We start from the raw sequence: 20,417 nt of genomic DNA, 5'->3' as shown, positions 1-20,417 counted from the left end.
TTAACATTATTCATAACATTTTTATATTAATAGAAAGCGCGCAAACGAACAAGATGAAAATGCGTTTTGAAACTATTGAAATCGACATAGGTGTAGATGGCACATTATCCATTTCGTTACAAAAACATATTGTGTAGTTGGTTGTTGTAATATTTACAATGATTAAAATGTTTGATTACATTAAATAATAAAAACGAAACAGCTTAATTCCGGATGTATTCTATTACCTTGAAACGTACGTGTAGAAAGTAGAAGTCACTGCTATAAATAATAATGAAGAAAGTATATGTTTGAAACAATACAACAGATTTAGCAACTCCTAGCAATAAATTACCCCAGCGTGCGTAACCCAAAATTACAAGGATTTAATAGATAGATACAGGCAACTACTGAATCTGATGCATTGTGTGGTCTTTTGAAACCTAAAAATGTTTACGTTTCCTAGGCCAAATCACTAACACCAAAAAGTACTTCATTTGGTTGTCACTCAGCAAATACATTACTTCAGTGGTGGTCACCCAGCAAATAAATTACTTCATTGGGAGTTGGTGCACTCTTTTAGACTCTGTTTTAAAAAAACAAACATTTTCATATTGAAGGATTCAGTACGACACAAATGCTTCATGTATACTGGCTAACTCTTTTAACGAAACTACAGAAGTGGACTTGAGTTCTTTTATGACTACACGACAATAGATAGAATGATTGATGTAGCTGCTAATATAACCTTAACCAATGTTATACACAATTTATATAGAATGATGCTACATAGAAAAACGAACATCACCACCACCCCAAATCATAGCCTGACTCTGGAAGGTATTTGAAATTAGCAATAGAATAATAACAAGAAATTCCAATCATAGTGTATTCATAGAGATACAAATAAATTTTAATGAAACAAAGAAATATTTTTTAGTGAACAAAAAATCACACGGATAATAACAATAGCATTGTAAACAACTGTAATGTAATCAACATTGTTCAAAATTGGATCTAAGAAGCACACGTGACATAGATTAAACTGAACAGGAAACATTGTCAAAAATGTTCAACAAGAAATAAATATGCAGAGAAACTGACATGAAAACGTAGATGCAAACAAAATGTATATTTATTCTGTGTCTAACGCATATGAAAAATTGAGAAAACCTGTTGAAAATGTAAATTATGTTTGATCGATCAACTGAGAGAGAGACAGGCTAATATAAGTCCGATATTTCTTGATTTATAATCTAACTTTTACCTTATTAATAAATTGATAATTGATAGCTAAATTGATAAATTAGCAGAGAGTGAATGCATTTCTGCAAAACTACTCAAAAGTGTGTAACATGCAATATAAATGGATTAATTGTTGATGAATATACAACAAGTGGAAAGAAAGGAAGACAAAAATGAAATAAAGCACTATAACGGGTAAACTCTTATTGAAAATAATAGATTCAAGGGGAAACCAATCTTCATCAAAGTTTGCATAAGTTGGTTGAAGATGTATTTACCTAATCTGGTGCATGTAACGTATAACCAGTCTAGACATACAAGCTATTAATCCTTTCTAGACAAAATACCATCACTATATAATTCAGGAAGTTTAGAGTAAGGCAAATAAATACAACTTGAAGTTAAAAAAGACTACCCTCCGAAAAATAAGAAAATAAGTCTCAGATTAAATAATTACCAATTAATCTAAAATGTTAGGTTTATGTTGACATTTTATTGAAAACATAAAACGCTTATGCAAAATATGTCTGAAGAAATATATTTGTACCTGAAGTTATGAAATAGTTTTATAAAGCTAAAAGATGAAAAGTTGTATAGCTAAAAGCTGAAATAGTTGTAAAGTTAAAATGGTTCTAAAGGTAAATGATGAAACAGTTTTAAAGTTAAAGATTAAACAGTTGTGAAGCTAAACAAAATATAAACCTTTTAATGAGGCATATATTCCCATTTCATTATAAGTTAGAATGAGGTGGGTGGGGGACCATATCGAGTCCAATCATATGAAAGTGTATTCAAGTCATCCACTAAATAACATTTGTCATGATAAGGTGAAGGGTAACATTATTTAATGTGATATTGTATATGTCATGATGGTACGATCTAATTAAATTCAAATGCTGGCAATTTATACTTTATCGTTTTTTTTTCTAATGTATTCGTGTGCATATCACCTTTTATATTCCTTTCCAGAGCACATTCGTTAATAGCCTTACCTTTGTTCCTTTCCACAGCATATTCCTTAATAGCCTTACCTTTGTTCCTTTCCACAGCACATTCCTTAATATTCTTACCTTTGTTCTTTTCCACAGCACATGGTTAATAGCCTTACCTTTGTTACTTTCCACAGCATATTCCTTAATAGCCTTACCTTTCCACAGCATATTCGTTAATAGCCTTACTTTTGTTCCTTTCCACAGCACATTCCTTAATAGCCTTACCTTTGGTCCTTTCCACAGCACATTCCTTAATAACCTTACCTTTCCACAGCTTATTCCTTAATAGTCTTATCTTTGTTCCTTTCCACAGCACATTCCTTAACAGCCTTTCATTTGTTCCTTTCCACAGCACATTCCTTAATAATCTTTCCTTTCCGCAGCACATTCCTTAATAGCCTTATCTTTGTTCCTTTCCACAGCACATGCGTTATTTGCCTTACCTTTGTTACTTTCCGCAGCACATTCCTTAATAACCTTACCTTTCCACAGCTTATTCCTTAATAGCTTTATCTTTGTTCCTTTCCACAGCACATTTCTTAACAGCCTTACCTTTGTTCCTTTCCGCAGCACATTCCTTAATAGCCTTTCCTTTCCACAGCACATTCCTTAATAGCCTTTCCTTTCCACAGCATATTCGTTAATAGCCTTTCATTTGTTCCTTTCCGCAGCACATTCCTTAATAGCCTTTCATTTGTTCCTTTCCACAGCACATTCCTTAATAGCCTTTCATTTGTTCCTTTCCGCAGCACATTCCTTACTAGCCTAACCTTTGTTCCTTTCCACAGCACATTCCTTAATAATCTTTCCTTTTCGCAGAACATTCCTTAATAACCTTACCTTTCCACAGCACATTCCCTAATAGCCTTGCCTTTATCCCTTTGCATAGCACATTCCTTAACAGTTTTACCTTTTTTCCTTTCCACAGCACATTAATTACTTAGTAGCCTTACCTTTGTTCCTTTCCACAGCACATTCCTTAACAGCCTTACCTTTGTTCCTTTCCACAGCACATTCCTTAACAGCCTTATCTTTGATACTTTCCGCAGCACATTCCTTAATAACCTTACCTTTCCACAGCACATTCCTTGATAGCCTTCTCTTTGTTCCTCTCCTTTACATCTGAACTGAATAAGAATAATGTGTTTCTATGACTGAAATTGTTTCGATCCGCATGCTATTTAATTTGTCTTTTTTTCTTTATTTATCTACAGGTTTAAATAATTTTGTCGTTTCTGAGGTCAGCTGTATAGAAAAAATAAACATGCATTCTTAATGACATCATCATAAAAAGTATTTGCTTCTACAAGAATCCATTGAGAACTAGTACCCATTATTAACATTTTCACTTTATCACCATATTGCTTGCTTTTTAGCTTCTTGTAGAAATAATGCATACATACATACATACATACATACATACATACATACATACATACATACATATTCAAAGAGTGGAATTCGTTTGGAATACTCTATACTTCTGGAATGTGATGGAACTTTTAGGACTATTTAGGCTTTAATTCACAATGCTGAAAGTTCTTTTTCAGTTTTCACTTTGTATTCTAGGGAAATAAATTATTTGTTGAATTTTACCAAACATATTGATTTTCACTCTTTTCTGTTACTTAGTGTAAGACTATAGAGTCATAACAGAAAATTGTGGACACTCATCTGGGATATAAATTTCCTTAAAATATTTCAGAAAACTTCAGTTTGTTTTTAAAATTTAAATTCACTTTGCTTCTGAATCATACGAGTACTTCCAAATCTCAGTCTGGCAGAACTTTTAGGAATCAAACTGTTGATAAGACTGATCAGAAATCCTTATATCTTCATAAATGCACTTACTGAAGAAATAAGAAATGGTTTTCTGATTGCTACAAATTGAAAAATAAGCAACAGAATAAAGACCAAGATATGTCAAATGCTCTTATTTCTAGGAGGTCTACGTCACGGTCATGTATTGAAAGCAATGCATTTGTTGGGTGTAATAAACCCAAGCCTGCTTCTATCTTAGAGAAATACGAACCAGTCATGTCGAAAGGTTCTGTAACACTTGATGATTCTTTGAAGCATATCCCAATTAAAATATTAAGGGATACAGGAGCTTTTCAGAGTCTTTTATTATCAGGTACTTTGTTTTTGTCTGAGAAGTCTTCTTCTAGTGATCGTGTTCTTATACAGGAAGTAGACTGCGGCTTTGTTAATGTTTCCCTCCGTTGTGTAAATTTGTTATCAGACTTACTCTCAGGACCCGTGACAGTTGGAACAGTATAGACTTTTTATCCATTGATGGTATTTGTTTATTTATAGGCAATGACCTGGCTGGAGGTAAAGTTGTGGTTAATCCACTTGCAACTGACAAGCCTTGTTTGGATCAGAATGTTGATCCTACTAATAATGAATTTCCTGATTTATACCGTGCTTGTGCAGTTACTATACTATGTCAAAAGTAGTTCTTGAGAATGATGTCGATCAGGAAATACTTTCCTTAGCTGATAAATATATTGGTCAGTTTTTATGAGGTCACAGTTGTTTCTGGTATTGATCAATCAAGAAGTATTAATGACATTGAACCTCTTATTACTACTCATTCTCTTTATTCTAATCAACGTGACAAAAGAGAATCACTTATTGTCGAACAGGATCAAGATCCTGATATCACCTGCTTGTTTCAGAGGATTATTAGTGAAACTGAAGCCACACAAATACCGATTTCTTATTTTGTTAAAAATGGGGTCGTTGTGAGGAAATGGAGAACATCCGAGGTGCCCGCTGGTGTCGACTGGTCAGTGAGCTATCAAATTGTTGTTCCAAATGTAGTATCAACAGGAAATTCTCAGTCTCTGCCCATGAAACTCACAAGGCTGGTCATTTATGGATCAGTAAGACTGACCACAAGATTCTTGAATCACTTTTATTGGCCCAAAGTTAAAAGTGGAGAACCAAGATGAGAGACGAATGTTAATTTCCAAAACATTCTAAGTTGTAAACATGGTCAGGTTTTTCATTAAAACCCCAGTAAATAACATGCCAAAGATCAGGTAGACCAGGAATTTCCGAGTGTAAAACCAATATCCTAAACTTAGATCAAAGTAAAGATATATCCTCCAAGTAATAATATAATCTACAATCATAGACAAAATGCAGCTATTTAATATGTTATTTACAAAATGACCATTACAATCTGTAACCAAGGACAAACACTAACACACACGCCAATTAAACATAACGACCAGAACTTTTATCATTGTCGCAAATGTTAAAAATATTAGTCGAGTTACAATGCCTTTCAGCTGGTTTGTTAATTTAAATTTTGTAGGACATAATTTTTCATGGATAGTTTAAAATAAAAGTAATTAATTTGTTCTTTTGCGTAAAATTTTGAGTTACGCTATTCACCTCCGTAGACTAATGGATCATATTCACCATTGACTACAAGCAGAATCCTGATAGAAAATGTTTACCTGTTTTATCTATCCATGATTAATTAGGATTCTATCTGTAATTTTTTTTTTTGCTCTGTATAACCATACTTTCTAATTCGCAGCTTGTTTCTATTATACGAATAGGATCATAAATTTTAATAAGGCATTACATATTAGTGGTTGAGTCACGTGCATGACCAACTGGGAGCGACTGTTATAGTATGTACCAAATTATGCTACTTTAAGTGTAAAATTGTATGAAAGTAAGAAAATGAAAATGAAAACGAAGACAGGCATACACTTGAACAAATTTGTTTCGTTTATTTTACATTTTATTTGGGATGTATTTAACGAATATCACAATATTCGCTCTTGCAAGAGAGTCCGTGCTGCCAGACTTCAGTAACCCATAGGAGCCTCATCAACATTTATGAACAATCATTTACGGTGTTATATGTTGACAGACTGAAACAAATTCCATTTCATTCCCATGACTAATGTATCTTTTACTCCTTTTTTCTTGTGTTGATCGAAATCAATATCAATAGTCAAAGTAGAGTTCGAACAAGTATCGAAGATGATAATAATAGCTGACTCATTATGTTAGCGGCAGAGTGGATTAGTCAATTAGTTCATCAAACAGGTGCATGATCCTCGTGCGCATGCTCACTAAAACATACACGACGCCATCTTGGAATTTGAATTTGAGAAAATTTTCTTTTCGAAGGTGTACAACAAACTAAAAGAACTTGCTCTGCACGGCAAAGTGACACTTTTAAAGCTGCTTATGGTTCGAGGGAGCCATACCTTTCGGTAAGAAGCTAAAATGATTTTAATAGTTAGCAGAGAGATTACAAAAGATCGTCCTAAAATAAGGTGCTTTGTTTCAGTAATTGGGTAGGTAATGTACAGGTCCATCTTGGGAAACAATTTATATCCGTACGTTTGTGAAATATCTAGATGTTCGTTTACAGTATATAGTGTCAAACAAAAATGTGTTTAAATTGGAAGTATCGCATATGTTTTTTTAAAATATTTTGCAGTCCACGTTTTTGTCAAAGCAATGAGGTACCGTCTTGGGGCACTGTTTGGGACCTTAATAACAAGACTGCATTCATTATATAAAATTCAAGGCTTTAAATTGTACATAGCGATACAGTTGTGTGTGTGTGTGTGTGTTAGCTGGTGAAGTTTAAACCGAGCGCATGTAATTGTATCTAGTCCTAAAATTAGACCTACTTGTAAGACCTCGACGCAAATATTTTTGTTTTGGGCGTCAGGGTCTTACAGCCTAACTAACGGCGCAGTGCAGCGTGTGTTGATATCGATTAACATCGTAACGCAAGTCAAATTTTCAGGAATATCTCACACAACTGGCAACCAATAATGACGCTAGTCTACAAAGTAAAGTCATCTTGTTTTAGTCGGACTTTACTTATCTTTTCTCTAATAAATTCAAATTCTCACAAAAGAAATGGACCTGATTTCAAGTTTTGTTGGCCTACATTTCAGCTGGTTAGAAAGCCATGAATGCCGAAATCGGGTTGAAATATTATTCCTTAAAGAAATGAATAAAAATATATTATGCCTATTGGAATTGTAAGTAACGTTTCAATTCATTCAAGAAATACATCCTGCAATTGAACATACTTTGGCATGCCTCGACTACCGTCACATTCAAGTGTATGTCAGTGGAGCATGAAAATGTGTCTATTTGCTAGCGCCAGATTTTGACTCAACCAGGATTTAAAAAAACCATAACAGTAAGTATACTAATTACATATAAATTTTGGGGCCCCGAGTGGTCTAAAGCGCTCTCCATTACAGATCACTGCCATGTCACCTCTGTATGCATGGGTTGGAGTCTCGGATTCGGCCAATGTGGGTATTTGAGAAAGCTTGCCAATAGCTTCTCGTGGGTCAGTGGTTCTTTCTGGGGTTTTCCTGGATTCTTCCTCCACCATTAAATTTGGCCGCCATGTATATCCTATCGTGTACTGAATAATGGCATTAAACCCCAAAACAACAACAACATATAAATTTGTGGAAGAGTGCCCATTTGGTCTGCCATGTGTGTGTGAGATATTCCTGAAACTTTGACTGCCCATATCAATGTCAGCCGATATCAAAACAATGCCGTATTATGGGTAGTAAGACATAGCACTAAAAAATAACATATGATATGTCCTACATGTAGGACTAGGCATCTTGGTCGTACTAAGTAACGGCACTGTAGTGTGTTTTGTTGTTGACTAACATCGTAATGAAAGTCAAATTTTCAGAAATATCTCCCAAAACTGGATGCCAATAATGATGCTTTTCTACAAATTAAAGTCATAATGTTTCAGTTAGGCTTTACTTACTATGGTGTCTTTTTTTCTAATACATTAAAATTCTTGCAAAAGAAATACATGTTTTAAAGTTTTGCTTGCCTACATTTAAGTTGGATGGATTGTGCTGGAAGCCAGGAATGCCGAAATCAGGTAAAGCTGAAGTATAATTCTATCGGGAAACAAATAAAAGTAAAATATTGAAGAAAATGTTTCGATAACTTCTTTTCCTTTAAGATTCTTTTCATCATATTAACCGATTTCATTATTCCTGGCTTCTATCACATTCCAGACAAGTGATATGTAGGCAAATGGAACTTGAAAATGTGTCCATTTGCTTGTGTGGAAATTTGAATTTAGTTGGAAAAAGACAGAGTAAGCAAAGTCCAACTAAAACATTACAACTTTAATTGTAGATAAGCGCGAATACAGGCTGCCAAGCGTGAGATATTCCTGAAAATGTGATTTGTCATTAAGATGTTGAATGACATCAGAACATGCTATACAGCGCTGTTATTTGGGCAGTAATGTTGTGACACCCAGAACATAAATATCAGCGATGAGGTCTTACATGTAGGACTAGTCCTGCAATCTACAGGGTTCCCACGCTACCTGAAAATTGGAAAAAGTCAGGAGAAATAATTTTTTTCAGACTAAAGTCCTTGAATTTTGCAAATATTGGCAAAAGTTGGGGAAACTTGGGAATTTTCCTCCAGAACTTGACACCCAAAACAAGTACGTAACTGAGTCAACGGAACTGATCGTGAGTTAAATCTATCGAGTTCTAACTAGAATATTGGGAGGTTGCAGTATGGATCATTTTGGTGCCTGCCATAAATAAATTTGTTGAGACAATCCAAACAGTCATTGGATTAGATTCATCTGGTAGACTTTTTGTTTCACAGACAGTTCGATATTCGTATATTTTTTTCTATATGGAAGGTATGAAAACCAGTTTAGCTTCACAAGAGGCCAACACGGTGGCGTTAAAGCATAGCCGCTTTGCGGATGGGCTAGTAAACTTAAACGTTGTTAAATTGAGTTAAACCTGCATGAAATCGATATGAAAATTATTTTGTTCAGAAATTGTGAGTATTAAAATCGTTATGTCTTTAATCTGCTGAAAGATGATAAAACTAATGCGTTTATGAAATTTGACCTGGTACTTGCAATTTCAGCTGTTAGTCACACGAGCACAGAGAATCTCACAACCGTCATTTTACAATGTGTAGATTTTTTTCTTCAAATGTTGTAGAAACAGATTAAGTCAAAGTCGTATACTGGTTGTAACAAAAATACAAAAGCCAAAGAACACAAAATTCTCCATTTATTCTGAGACCAACTTCCGGAGTTTTGTTGTTTCATGTGACTGCCACTTTGATGTGCTCTCTCACGCAGGGAGCATACAAAGCAGGGAACCAGACTATTCTGCTTGATGAATCAGACTGGCCAAGTTTCTTGTAGTTGTTCTCGAAATAAATATTTTGAGAATTATATGTTCTATCTGGCTTTTACAAAAAGTATCAGACTTTAATATGATTGAAATTTTGTACAATGACATTAAAAAGGAGTTGTTGATATCGCGTGACTATTGGATTTCCATTGCCATTGTGTGAAGTCATGTGACTGTTAATATAAATGGCAAGTACCGGGTCAGGTTTAATCTTTGCAGTTTCGTCTAGTCTATCAGCGAATTAAAGATATAACAATTATAATACTTGCCATTTTTTGAGAATATAAATAATTTTCCTATCAATTTCATGCAGCTGTGAGTCGATATAACATAGTTTAAATTTGCTAGGCCCACTGGTAAGCTGTCTTATGGTGGGGCAGATTCCAATTTTTTTATATATAATTCCTCTGAACCCACACTCCATCCTAAATGTCCAGATGTGAAAAATGGGGTTGGAATATTCGGAGGAAACCTGAATTAGAATATTTCAAATCTCTGAGCTGAATCGTGGTGCAAAACTATTACACAATGACATGTAGCTTGAAGCAGTGGTTTCAGATCTTAAATAGAACGCAGGAGAAATGGGAAATTGGCTTCCCTTTTTTTATATATTAAGAAATGATAAGAGCCCACGTATCATTCCGGTCTCACTTACCTGTTTTGGTTTTGGTGATAAATTCTGATTGGTCAGTGTCTGGGATTCCCATATAGTAAATGTTTATATGATACATTGATTCATTTGCATAATAATTGGATACATTCAGACTTTACGGTAGGTTCTTTACAAGAAAGGTGTTTTTTCTTATCTGTAAATGGAAATTTTTGAAGTTAGTGTTAGGACTGGTCGCCTGATGTCAGGTTAATGTGACTGGGTGGGGCATGATACTAAATATCTTGATTCTCCAGTGCTAGACATCACTTAAAACAGCCACACTGCAGACATTGTAGCAGTATGACTCAAAAATGGTGATAGCTACATTAAAAACCTAAATCATACATACATGCACACACAATCTGGATTTAAACGTTGCATGTGGTAATGTCACAAAGAAAGCTATGCATGATGATAAGCAAATTTGTACAACACTATATTGTGTTAATTAGACTCAGCATGATCTTTTTTTTGATCCATTTTATTAACTGGCTACCATTGTAAAAGTCCATAGTGATAGATAATTTTTGTCTGGAAGCTTCTCGATGGCGTTTAAGGGACAGAACATTCATTAATCGAGAGTGGATAGACTTTGGTTAAACAAAATTGCTATTAAATATTAAAACAATAATTTATATTTAACTGGATCTGCCAACCCTTATGATTTTGCCATAAGACTTAAGAAAATGAACCTTACTATACGGGCTTAAGGAATAAAAATACAGACATGGGAAATATGATTGTTGCTGTGAAATCTGGATAATTGGCTCATCCCTCATCAGGGTTTCATATTAGATATAGTGTAGTTAGTCAGGGAACTAGGCTAACTTTACAATATTACCTCACACGCTTTTTTAAAGATATTTTTTTTAAATGGTGTCCTGCAAGTGATACATGTTGAAGACGGATGAGAAAATAGACCTCTTAGATAGTGTTAATAATCAGCACAGAAGAATAAAAATTAATATTCAGATTATTCTGAATAAAGCAGGAAAGGACACAATTACATTTACTGAACATTATGTGTCGATTTGAGTATGTCTTGTGGCAGGAGATAAGATTGATGTAGTCATGTGAAAGTGAGAAAAAAATTCCAATAATTACATCAGGTTAAGAGATAGCAACAAGTCATTGAGCTGCATAGTGTTTGGAACCAAAGCTTGTGCAACTGTACTAGAGGTAAATATTTTCTACACATTCTATACAGACTTGTGAGTTGAACATACTGTTTACTGTTGCTCATCACTTTCAAATACGTTTTCCAACTTTATAATAGCAGTACATGATATTTTGTCATACCTTACTGAAAACTGGTCAAAATTTGCAAAATAAAATCAACTGCCTTCTTGTTAGGAGTTGGCAGGCCTGGACCTGTATGACTTATATAGCTTTTGTTCAAGTTATTTTGACTGGGTCTAATTATTACATATTTGTTTTTTTTCACCCCAGAAACTCTACGAAATAATGTCAGGGGAAAATAGCATGATGTTGATGTATATCAGTAACTTTGGCTTTGAAGTAAATTTGTACATGTAATAAGTGTAAATAATGTTTTATTTTGGGGATTTTCTTATAATGCAGTACTGACCATCACAGTGGATGTAGCTAGTGTCATGGTATATTTTTTAACTACTTGTGAATCTGGAGGGTTGGCAGCTCTGTATATGGCGATGTCAGGGGAGAGTGAGACACAAAAAAATGAGTACAGTTTGAGGCTAATGTCAGTCTGCATTTATACATTGTAGACCTACATCTGTTGATCTTATATTTTCAACATCTGAGAACATTTGGCTATATACATTGAACAGTTTACTTATTTTCTATTTATAGTAACTGTACATGACACATTTCAAAGAAAACAGATGGGTTTTTTGAATTTGAGACCACATGTCACAGTTTTATTATAGTTTGATACACACTTAAGTAGCAGACCAATCTATACTGAAAAAGCATGGTGCCAAATGTTAAGTGAAAGAGCTTTATCGATGTCACTCATGGATGTTACATGTTAAATGACTAAAAAATGTTTGATGAGAGGGATTTTGTTAAACTGAAGAACATGTTGCATCAGAAAAAGGTCAAGCACTTTACAAAGTTTGAAAGCAGAATTTGAATAATGTAATACAGCATTCAGAATTTGTGGATTTTATGACCTTTCAGTGAAAATTAAACATGGTGTTGACTAGTAACAATGATTGTTGTGCATAAATAATTTTTTTCATTTTGTTTTGTCTGTATTCTTGCACTAACCCACATGGATTTAGCTGATTTGTAACTGCAGTAGATCCAGGTAAGTAGAAGAAAAAAAAAAGTTTTTTATACAGTTTTCTGTAATCGCATGTAATGTATAGATTACTCTCTTTATGCTTAGATTGTGCATTTTTGCCACTCATTAGTAATAACTATGCTTATACCTCTCAAAGGGTTGGGAGGGTTGGCACCTATGAACTTACAACCAAAGCAGCCCAGGTTCACATTTAATATAATTGCCTTATGATTGGGTACCCGGATCGTTACAGTTGATGGGTACCCAGCTGACTTTTCCTAAAATTATGACATCTTTAATATAAAGCCATGCCAGATGAGCAGCACAGAAGTTAATACCTCCTAAACTGGTGATCAGACCTATTAAAATTACATGTCTGGTGAAAGGAAAGTTACGAAATAATTATATGGTGTTCTGCAGATGTTTGTAGTGTGACATTTTCTTGCCTTTCGAATGACATCACCAACTATACTAAATCTGAAATGCTGTCGATGCATCTTCCAGTTTGGATTGCACGCCTGACCCATTTTTAATTAGGACTCAATTTCAGGCAAGGTGCATCAATTACAATTTTAAAAAATATCTTTTAAAAAGGGTAATACTTGGTCTTTCAAAAAATATACAGTATATACTGAGAGGATCAAATGCCATTTAAACATTTTGTTGTGCATTTACTTGCCTTTAAATTATAACAAGGCCAGATTTGAGGTAATCCATCACAAGTTTTTTTGACATTTCAACAAAACTTTTTGTGGGTACATTTTAAAAACAATAGGAATTAGCCATCATTTGGTTGAGTGTAGCAGTTCAAAAGTTGTAGCTAGTCCACTTAGCATAGATAGACCAACAAGTAAATCTCCACTTTTGTTTAAAATATTTTTTGTTTTCATGACATCTCTGGTGGTGGTGTGATGCTGCCTTCCACGCATGCATCAGAATTTTTTTAAAATATGGCTAACAGACATGAATACACAGATTTATGTTCTGACAGGAATTACTACAGAAAATATGAGTGTACTGATGTATTTAATTTTATGGGTGAAGAGGAATTTTACTTACCATCCACATAACCTCTCCCTTGATAACTTGCTCACAGCGGGGTCCACAAACATAGACTGCACTATAAGCCAGGTGCGAGTTACCAAGGGACCTCCAAAAATTGAGGGAAAAAACCCGCTTTGACATTGACAAAACCATGGGGGGAGCCGCTTTAGGGAACTGGGCTGTTTATTGACTGAATCCTCATTTTACAATCACATTGTTAATAACGAGCTTTTTCTAATGAAGGTGTTACTTATTCTGTTTAAATAACATTTATTTTCACAATGTCCAACATATGAAAGATCGTTCCAACTGGTTTCAACAACCATCACGTGTACGCGAAAAAAATATGTATTACATCACTGCTTTTTGTTTTCTTGTTGAGTCTGGTTCCCATAGTGGTGTTTAATATTATCCTGCCAAATCGGGAGTCCCCATGGCAGGGAACTAGACTAACTGTTGATAACCGCCAAATAAGATTCCTTTTTTTAAAAACATGCAGCATTTATTTCTTGTGACATATGTCTATGTTGAAATTCAATTTTTGTGTTGTTTAGTTAGTACAATATTGATATCGTTATTTCATTGGAAGTAATAATGAAACTTCTTATCATCCTTGAGGATATCTCTAAGTGCCAGTTCAAGAATTCTCAGAAACTCGCTTGCCCACAATGGAACGTATCTGTAAATCAAGCTCTTTATTTTATGAAGTATTCATTTCGCTTGGCTGCCTTGTTAACTTTGATCATGAAAAAGTTGGTTAATTTATGTTCATTATAAGTGTTTGATTGATCAAATGAAGTGAGTTCACCCAACATACGACCGGGGCATATAGATTTTTAAGTTTGTTGGGTTTTTGTTCCTTTTAACTTTTCTTTTATTCCACCTCCTTTATTTGATTCAAAAGACATAACGTGATAATACAAACGAGGCCAGCTTTTAATTCATTTCAACAATACAGCAGATACTTCCGGAAGTCAGTTATCAAAACACGGTCAGCACTTAATTAAGTTTTCAGAGAAACGTTCGCGGACATAGCTGTTACGGTAGATTGACACATTTCACGTTTAATTTGAAGAGGACACATTGCATTTATGGTGGTTATACTTAAAAGGAACTAAAAGATAAGAACTAGAACACAAATTTCAATTGATAATTTTTTTTTTAAAATTTGTATTTATTAACCCTTTACCTCATAAAGCATAGTGACAAAGAGCAGCGCTCTATAAATAGAACACCTGTTATCTAGTCGACAGCATACACATAGGCTTGCCTGTGAACTGTTAAGCAATGTAGTGTATGTTACATTTAACAGCAGTTTTAACCATTTTACCTTTTTGGTACACATCTATTATATGTGGAAAAATTTAAGAGTAAAGTCTGATTGTTATAGCTGTGTAATTGTTTTTCACGGAAGAATTTTTTATGTGCTTTAAAATCGAGAGAGAACTCGTTCACTGTCATGTCAGTGAGGCCGCGTGACCAACTGTAGCTTGCCATTTCCCATACTCGAAATTTACATGTTTTTCATCTGTGTCTACATCACTAAGTCATCTGAATTTGATTATCAATAAAAACTAATTGCTGCCTACATCAATATCAGAACCTTTACCCAAGTTATTGAATCTTTCATAGTTGTGATTCTGATCGTGAAAACTTTGTAAGTACTGAATGAAATCCTGCCTGTGAACTGTTAAGCAATGTAGTATATGTTACGTTTAACAGCAATTTTAACTATTTTACATTTTTGGTACACATCTATTATATGTGGAAAATTTTAGAATAAAGTCTGATTGTTATAGCTGTGTAATTATTTTTCACGGAAGAATTTGTATGTGCTTTAAAATTGAGAGAGAACTCGTTCACCGTCATGTGAGTGAGGCCGCGTGACCAACTGTAGCTGTCATTTCCGATACTCAAAATTTACAAGGTTTTCGTCTGCATCTACATCACTAAGTTATCTGAATTTGATAATTTATAAAAACTAATTGCTGCCTACATCAATATCATAGCCTTTACCTAAGTTATTGAATCTTTCATGGTTGTGATTCTGATCGTGAAATCTTCGTATGGACTGAATGAAATCCGCGACTGCCAATTTGGAGAGTGAATATTATGACCCAGTTACTTTAAATAGCAGATAGCGACCAGTACATACATAGTGACCACGTGATCTGACGTAATTGTCATTAGCAGAAATGAATGTAGTATCTAATGGGGGGGTCCCCAAAGGTGACGCTATGAAAACTAGATCAAAATGGCTGATGTTTACAGCAGGCGTCAAAAGGAGCTTCCATACGAATGGAGTAGAGGCATCCAGAGATGCTTGCATGAGGTAAAGGGTTAAAGCAGAGGTGGGCAAACTTTCCAGTGCAAGTGCCGCATACACAAATTTACACCTTCTCGCAGGCCGCATAGTTCATTAAGTAAAATAATTAATATTTGAAATAGCAAAAACAAAAGGTTTTTCTAAATAACATAATTAATTTTCAGTTGTTAATATGTTGTTAAAAGAAGCACATTTATTTGATAAACAGAACATAAACAGAGTCAGTGCGAATGATGACTTATTCCTAGGCTGCATCAAAACCCTTGGTGGGCTGTATGAAAGCCCTGGGTTAAAGTAATGCCTCTACTTGGTGTAAGTGACATTTTCATTGATAGAAATTTCCTTACGTATTGTTAATTGCGGTATACAAGGAATGTCGTTTTGAAAGAAAATGTAAAAAATTGTATGACCTATTTTTAAATTTGATATTTCATAGTGTTGACCTAAATTTCCAGGTCCTATCTACCGTTTTCGATGATAAAATGAGTGATGCATCAGAGTTTCTGCTACCAATTTTGATTGTGATTTTCTTCAAGTTCAACAAATAGGGATCAATTTTTGGGGTATTTTCTGGTTTTAGAAAATGGGATCCACACTTGACCCCATGTTATATAAGGGGGTTCGTGGTTTTATCAGGGCGCGAGTTATCGAGGGAGTGGTGTACATAACTCAGTCAAAATAAATATATTAATTAATAACGAGTGGCTGAAAATCCAGCACTAATTTGTCCAAAAGATCAATTATGAGATCATAGTGCCTTATCTTGTTGATCTCCACTACCAGAAATGAGAAATGTTTTTTTTAAAAAATGCAGAATATGCACAGCATACAGTACTCAGTCCAGATGTCAGAGTAAGCAGATTATGATATAACAATGTACTGTTAACACATTAACCCCTGAGCCAAACAGCTAGGCAGTCCCCTGCAGATTACCTGCAGAGATCACCTAGAGCAGTGTTAGCCTTTCCAGTACCTGTATCCCTGAGACTAGCTGACAAGCAATTGGATTGCAGATTTTTATAGAGGGGGCTACTTGCAATAAAATTGTTATTATTTTATTTGTATTCATTTAATTCAGCTGAAATTTGGCACGGCAGTTCTCAATAAACTTACATACATAATGGTATAAATTTCATGCTACATGCAGAAATAAAACTAGTGCATGATGGTGAAAACAAATGATGTACTTGCCAATTTGCTTCTCTTGCCGTGAATAATCCATAAAATCCATTATGAATTCACACAGAATTATTAACACCATCAACACATGAAATAATTATATTTTATGTACACAGAAATTCCACTTGTCTCATTTAAACTAAACATCCTGTGAATACTGTACACAAATGGGCATATTTTACTTGCTCTTTACTTACCTTTCTTCCTTAGAACTCTCACTGAAATTTTTAAAACTAATAAAACACTTAACAAACCTTGAACTATGGATGCTCATGTTAACAACGTATATTTCCCAAACATTTATTTAACGATTATTCAAAAGAAAAAGAAGCTCCACGAAATCAAATGCATTTGCATCAGGGTCTAAATCCGTTGTTGGTCCTTTGTATTGCCGCTTGTCAATGTGTGTTTTATCATTTACGATCATCGATCAGCTCCACTTTGATTTTCTTCTTCTTCAACATTCTCATTCTCGTCACTACCGCTGTTATTTTCAGTAGCTTTTTCGATGTCACTATCAATCTCGTCTGATTAAAATCCAGAAAATTCTCCATCAGAATCTGTCAAGTAAAAGTCTGCTCCCAGTTGCTGATTCTCGTCAGTTTGCATCATTTTCAGATGTATATATTTTCACTGTTTCTGCTGCCATCTAAGTCAAATTTTTTCCCTCCGTTCAGCAGTGTTCACTCTATGTAACCTACAATTTTATTGGTTAAACTGCTTGTATAATTAGGAAATGGCTTCAAATCAACCAATGGTTTGCACCGATTTAACTCGTCGTGCAGGAGAAAGGCCTTGATAAATACTGCCTCGCAAACTCTGCGCTCGGGATACAATCTATGTAAACTCAGCCACGTTAGCGAGGCACGCGGGAGATCAGGGAGGAAAAGTACGACGAGTATACTTGTCGCCAGGTTAATGTGTTAACATATTAACCCCTGGAGGTTTTTGTCATTTTCGCCTGAAAATCGAGTAGGAAACACATTTTGAAAGTTATTTCTGAATAGATCCGAAAACACCAAATCCCCGGTGATCTTTCAATAACATATTGCCTAGTTGTGTTAGAAACATCGTTTTTCATTGGCTATTTGACTCTCGCTCGAGCAGACGGTTAAAAGTTGGATTTTTTTTTTTTGTTAAATGGAGCCATTATTTTTGTATTGAGACCACTCTTTATTCCAAATGCCCATCTTATCCTACTTTTTCCAAAGGCTCATCTGTCTGTTTGCAGTTCATACCAGTTTGCCTTTAAACATTCAGTGTTGTAGGAAAAAAATAGATGTATATTTTGTCGCCAATAAGGAATATAAATCACAATTTGCGACTTTGGCAAAGCCCAGCATGATCCCTGATTAAACTTTATACACGAAATTTTTTGTACTTTTAAGAAGAATAATCTTTTTCCAAGCATGAGAAAAATATGTGTATATGAAATTGCAGGAGCCATAAACATTTTTCACTTTTTTTCATACTTGTAAGAAAGAAAGAAAAAAATTCATGTATGAGAAAAGTACATGTATATGAAATTTCAGTATCCACACCACAAGCATGTTATATCTGAATTTGTTTTATAACGGAACGTGCTATAGCAACCTGTCACACTGTATATCCATGTGGAATAATACAGCTTACCTTACATCACCATTACATAGCTACATACTGCTGATACAGCAACCAGTCAAATGCAATTTGCTGATTTTCTCATTTGACAGATCGCATTACTTTGGATATGTTTGGATATGTCTTTTTTTTTATCAAAAGAAAACAACAGGGTTTGGATGAAATTGTCTGCAAAAGCAATGAAAAATTATTCGGCAATCTCCGTAAACAATCGGTAGTTTCCGCATGCCAAAACCGGATATGACATACAATTATCCCTTTTATTCAACCTAGCCATTTAGTTGTTTAATTTTCCTACGTAAATGTCTCTGTGATATATAGTACGGTCGTGCTTTTGTATAGCAAATATGGTGCACTGTATTGCATACAGATGTAACCAAAAGAGTGATTATGGGAAAAGGGGTTCCTTCTTTTTCCGAAAGACCATGTTTACCAGAAAGAAAGTGGATATAATCTGTGGGTTTGAATAGGGGAGGGTTGGGAAAGTTGTATCATTTATGCTGGATTATTGTGAATTTGGCCCAAAGACAATTTGGCCAAACTTAACAATAGTTTGTACATTCTTTTTCTTCAGCAAACAAGTAGATGCTATGTAAGATATGTTTTGTGAAAAGCTATTTTGATATTCTTTGAAAGAAAATAATCATACTTCGTAACGTACTTATTTATGAGAGAAAACAAACTGACATATCTTGCTTGTTCTAATTAAAATATTTATATCATTTTTTTTAATGCTATAAATACATGTATCTGCACAACAACAGTGTCAGTTTAAGTGTTCAGTCAAATTATCAGTATTGATTTATAAAACAATAATACTTAACAGATAATATTCTACAGAATATATATATACATTTTTTAAGAGTAGTGTACATTAGATATTATAACAAACATACTTAATTTTAGGCTTCAGGTTGTAACACTGCTACATACAATACACACTTGATTACACACGAGAGAGAGAATAATGTTGAGCATTTTGTCAGTATTTAGTTGCTGCAATATGAAGCTCTTACCAGTTAATTTTATTGTTTATAATTTTCAAGTTGTCTTAGTGTGTGCGCATGTAAATTGAAAGCATGTCATTACTGATCAATATTGTTAATCATATCTCCTCCATTATTCCGTACAAATTAGAAAGAAAATACTTTTGTGTTGAATTTGTGCCCCCCCCCCCCCCCAACATAGTGCAGTAGAAATTGAAAAACATACACTTGTTTGAAAATAAAGTGAAAGAAATTAACCTTGCCTTGTTATCATATATTTCTTCTTTTTTCGTCATGTGTCAAGGAGCAAATTTATGGCGATCTATGAAGAACACATTAGTTGAGACCAGAGAACAATTAATTAGATTTTTGGGGACAGGCCTGTATCAAATCACCATACTGCCATTATCGGTAATGTCTTTTCGAGGGGAGAATTTCATTCTTAATTAAGCATTCATTTTTTTCAGCCAACAGAAGACTGGTGGAAACAAAAGCTAACTTTGATTCCATAGTGTAAATGTCAGGATTGAAAGATTGCAGAATTCTGTTACTCAAACTACAAGATTAAGTTGACCGCGACTTTGGCACCTCTGGAAAAAGGCAGCAAATATATTTGATTCTGATTGGTTACACTAAATAATTGGCATGTTTCCAACACTAAATTTTAATTGCTTGAAGGTACCTGCCAGTTATGCATGATAAGTTACTGATTGCAAACTGGCCAAGATTGTATTGTATCCAGGTTAACTATAAGATGGTATCTCACAAATAAAAAAGCATTGTAAAATACATTCAATGCAAGTGCAAATGATAATCTTTTTGGTAGCATGGGTTACAAAAGTATTATTGAAGCAAGTTGTTATTATGTATACTATTTGCCCTGCAAACATCAATTATGATTACATATGGCAAAG

At 34.3% G+C, this 20,417-nt stretch overlaps 1 protein-coding gene across 2 annotated transcripts in view; it reads left to right on the top strand.

Moving 5' to 3' along the window:
- Window positions 1–5,829: 5,829 nt before the first annotated feature.
- Window positions 5,830–20,417, top strand: part of LOC149789489 (catenin beta-like) — a 71,473-nt gene continuing 56,885 nt past the window's right edge. For both annotated transcript variants that reach the window (XM_089971507.1, XM_089971505.1), the window contains exon 1: window positions 5,830–6,460. The gene's annotated coding sequence lies outside the window, so the exon portion shown is untranslated. The remainder of the gene's footprint in view (window positions 6,461–20,417) is intronic.

This window comes from Sinohyriopsis cumingii, chromosome 10 (genome assembly GCF_028554795.1).
Source record: "Sinohyriopsis cumingii isolate HCF-2022 chromosome 10, ASM2855479v2, whole genome shotgun sequence".
In the NCBI taxonomy this organism is placed as follows: Eukaryota; Metazoa; Mollusca; class Bivalvia; order Unionida; family Unionidae; genus Sinohyriopsis; species Sinohyriopsis cumingii.
The sequence above is the reverse complement of the archived record's forward strand: the minus strand, read 5'-3'. Positions and strand labels throughout refer to the sequence as shown.